This window comes from Lingula anatina, chromosome 1, assembly GCF_051362555.1.
Source record: "Lingula anatina isolate TDL-2025a chromosome 1, LinAna3.0, whole genome shotgun sequence".
Lineage (NCBI taxonomy): Eukaryota > Metazoa > Brachiopoda > Lingulata > Lingulida > Lingulidae > Lingula > Lingula anatina.
The window spans coordinates 41,085,719-41,090,664 of record NC_141767.1 but is presented as its reverse complement, the minus strand read 5'-3'; positions in this window follow the sequence as shown (position 1 = coordinate 41,090,664).

Here is a 4,946-nt window from a genome sequence, read left to right as displayed (position 1 = left end):
TCCATTTTTATCACCAGTCTACAAAGTCCATGAGGGCTTGTGTTAACAATAAGTTAGTTAATTTTTTATTGCCAGTGATAAAATTAAGCCTCTGTACTATAATTTCTATTGGGATTTGAAAGGTGTGGATTAACTGAGAGGTCAAGAGCATCTGTCATTGTCCCGTTTCATGAAAAATGCTCCCTTTGTGAAATATGTGAATTTATTAAACAAATTATGCCACAGCTAACTTTAAAACATCAAGGAGAGCAAAATTTTGCACACCAAAATGCACTTGTAGATAATAGGCCACGTAAAGTGACAGTTGGTACCGGTAGACAGCCACAGAAGACCCAATAAAAAATGAAATTTGTTCAAATAAGGGCAAGAAGTTGTTCAAATGAACAAACAGAAGAATTTTTTATTTTGAAATAATTCACAAATAAAATAGAAGCACAGAATAATGCGAGTAATAAATCCTTCCCAATTCAGAACAGAAAACTATATTTACAATCATAGCGTCGGTGTTTACATTACAAGTCTAGCAGCGGAGCGCGGCTTTCACGCGTAGCAAGCAGCATTGTGTTAGAGGCGCTTTGCTGCAATATGGCTAGGAACTGTTACAGTTGCGAGGAATGGGAAGGAAAACGCACGTCTACAGTGGGTGTACGTTATTTTTTATCATGAAGTGCCTTTTCTCTAGGAATTTGTATGTTAACTGTTATGACATATGGGCAGAATATCTGGTTTATAAAGAAAGACGACAACGCATGAGATTATTGTCTGACCTTGTGTCGGGCGACGGAAATCGCAGGGCATTGTGAGATATTCCATAAAACAGTAAACGAAGTCGGTCACGCTTTCTTATTAAATTTATATTAAGCATAAAACCAGACTTAGTACCGCAGATATTAACCTGCATCATATAACGCACAAAGTAATCTCAGTGGGCTGTAGATAAACCGCAAGAGGATCGATTCTCTTGTGGTTTTAAATCTTGGTTGCATGATTATTAACCCGAAACTCATCAGTTAATTGTAATCAGGCATAAAATAGATGCATTTGAGTGGCACTTGAGAGAACTTCTTTAAAAACGAGAAGGGAGTGCACTTACAATATATGAATTAGACAAAATGAAAAAAGTTTTAATTAGACGTTATTAAAGGGATAACAACTCTTCATATGAGATCTATACTTACAATAAATACATTGTAAGCTGTCTGATGAACGCCTACGTCCAGGTTGGCCGTAAGCTAACGGTATGAAAGTTTTTCGGCTTGTGTTCTCATTTATGATCCAACTACCAAGCTAATGAAATTTTGCTCAGAACTATAGGGTGTTTAGAAATAAGAAGCTTGATCACAAAAAAATGCATAAATGTAAATCGTCTCAAAATCGATACAGGTCGATCTATGCAGTTCAGTCTGAATATCCAGAAACTAGATAATTGAACCAACACTGCCTTTATCGTTCACAGAAGACACATTGCTTTTGGAATCAATGGAAAATTGCTTTTTCAGCACTGGTGGACATTGCGTCAGGAATATTGCTTTTCTTTGGCCAATGTCAGACACAAAATTGCCTCATTATTAATTAAGGGCGACAGAAAGTTCTATTGATAGCACAGTTTGTTATCCAATGTGAGAAAAATCATTTCAATTCATTTAATTCATTCAAAGGTGTGCTTATCCTTTTGTTATACACATATATAAAGACTCACGTGAGAATTATTTTATAACAATTATATTATGCATTAATCATTATCACCATATTGCAAGATGTTACATTTATCATCAACATGCCGTTAAAAAAGGTTGACAATACGCCTTTGAAATGGCTCCAAACCGCACGTTCATGCATTTTACCTGATTGCGCGACAGACTGTGCCCTTGGCACCGGAACACGATTTAATAAAAAATATACGTGGCATTCCTGAATCACCTACCCACCACCCACCCGCTAGACGAAAAAAAACGCATTTTATAATAGCAATTCCCCTTCAAAGTAGATTTTAAAGGGCGAGATGTATACGTTGTGTGAAAATTGAAAGCAATGTGAAAGTGGCCTATATTACCAGGGGATGCGAAAATTTTACCAGGTCTCTCTTTGAGACGAAAACCTGTCGATTTTTATCAAGAAAATAGAGCCACAAACGGATTAGTAACTAAGGTTTTATCGATGGCGGGCAGCCGCATGCGTTAATTCGCTCCGCAGCAGGGTAATGGTTTAACGTGAAAAATAGACTATAGGGAGGTGCATACTTTAACCAGTAATCACAAATCATTGTTACGAGACATTGTTCAATAAGATTTGATTAAACATTATTTATAGTTTTAATTTTTGTAAAATTTCTACTCCAGCACGATAGGATGACGCAGGAGCAGAGTTTTCGGCCCCATTCAGAATAGGGGACTAACTAGTCCGAGGGTCAAATATGGCGACCCAAAACAAAGCTTGCCGTCTTATACGCTAATATATACACTGAATAGATATCCCGTGGGGGAGTATTCAGGTGGGTCGGCTACATTTGACCCTCGGACTTAGGATATTAAATGGCATAATTTTGGAACAAAAGGTCTGGTAAAAAACCTGTGTTATGCATTGGTTTATCGTATGTTCTTAAACAATCATTGGAAAATCTCATGATACTTTCTCAAATTTTTATAATCAAGATGTAGATAGCCTAGAAGCCAAAGCTGAAAGTGAAAAGAATTATGGTATGAAATTCGTCATTATATATTCAGAGAGCCTGATATATTGGGTTTATGTCTGTTTATTGAACATGTGGGATTAATTGCAAAAAATGGCCGCCACCCACAGAGAATATACAAAATGAGTGCCAATTATGAAAGTGATTTATATTCCTCGCTTCAATATCTATAAATAATACAGATAAATGATTGAACATGAAGGACGTGCAAACACCCCCCCCCCCCCCCCCCCCTCAAAAGCGCGATTTTTGGAAACAGCAATGTATATACCCAAATAAGTTTATTATGTATCAGAGAACTTACCGCTTCGTATCCGTGAGGTAAATTCTAATTCAATTTTTAAATGTTTGTGCAGGCGTCGTCTGACGAGTACAATTCACAATTCCAAAACTAAAGGTTTTGTTTTTCACCAATATATAATGCGAAATTTTTGTCATTCCTATTGCAGTTTGTCGTAATATTAGAGTATTCTGAGAATTACTCACCCTCCACAGTAAAATTTTTGTATTCACCAGTGGCCCGTGCAACAATGTAGAGGCTTCCAGAAAAGTGCATCCAATTTTTCGTTCTAGGTTGTTGAATACAAATGGTTGTAATAATATATCCATGCATATAAATAAAAACGAGGAGGTAAAATGTTAAAGTGAAACTGAGAAAATACAGACTTTTCAAATTTTAGGTTCTATTACGAGAGGTTTTCATGAGAAGTCGACATACTTATATCTTTCTGTTATAACAAAGTTTATAGTGTAAATTTGATCCAAAATCTGTCTGAGAGATCATTCAAATATTCAAGTCATTTGCGTTTCCACATGTTAGGCCGATGTTGTTGTGTCTTTGAACATTTCAGTTGCCGTTGCAGATAGGAATACATTTCAGATGATCAACATTACTAAAAATGTCAACCATTGAAACAAGATGTAGTTTGGGCTGTAATAGAAAACAATAGTTTCATGGGAGATTGTTCGGTGGTTGTGATCAAGCGGATTCCATGTGTGCTTCCAGCAGCGGGTCTTGATATTTGTTAAACGAAATCAAAAACTATAATTGATCGTCGACTGTGTATCTTTAACATCAAAATTAGCTCGCTCCAACTAGAGTGATACACATATCTACCATCCTTAGAAAATGCTATCGTACAGGATGTCTACCGGGAAAATTCCCCGTGCCTGGACAGCAGCTAAAAGCTAACCTGAGAATAATCAGCTGTCAGCCTGTTGTTAGTTAATTTGAAATTGCCTGGAAAATACGACCGGAAAAAAACAGCCCTGGAGAAGGTGACATTGTGGTTGAGTTTTCCAAAGTCAGTTTGCCGGAGTCATACCAGATAGCCTTGTTTGACCTCAACGCCAGCATGAAAAGTAGACGGGGTTACCTACAGCATTGACTGTAAATGTCTGCATATAGCTATCTTCTGATATTATGTGCATATAGGTATTTTGGCATGTCGATGGATACTTAGGGTATAAACGCATAATTACACAAATTTAACTTGCAACTTTAGTTTTATATTTACAATATAACAGGCTCTGTAAAGTTTTCAATGTCACATGTATTTATTATTGTTGAATTTGATTATAAATTTGTAAAAATGAATTATTTACCAATACTATCGAAATCAGAAGAAAACTACGGTCCGGTCACGTATAAGTGGTATTATACATTTATGTCATATATCTAAGAAAAAGAAAATAATTGGTGATTATTTTGCAGAAATGAACACATCACTCATGAGGTGCCTGTGGTCCACGCATGAAAGTAATTTGATATAACTTCCTCCTACTTTCAATTAATATAAAATCTTGGCTATCGCTCTGTTTGATCAACAATAGGTATTTACAATAGGCAATAGTGTTTTGTCTTGGTCTGTCACCAAAGCCATTTGCTGCAATAGACCAGAAGAGGGACAGTCATCTATTTTTCTTTGACCACAATGACACGTATGGTACGGTTCACATTCATTAATTCATTACCGATCTGTTGCCATATATACTGCTATGAAATATCTTTACAACTAAGCCCGTCAAACAGTGAGTGATAAACAAAGCAAGGACTGAAACATCACCAACAAACAAAGCGCGTAGGCGGTTAGAATTTTATGCGACCCTCGAAATTATCGATCGTTTAATAGGACGCATAATTGTTTGATTAACTGCTTGTATTCACTGGGCATGTGTACCTTAGTCCTCTGGCAGATGGTCGCACCTCGATAAGATAATAAATAAAACGGACACCACAACACGCTGTTTACTTTTT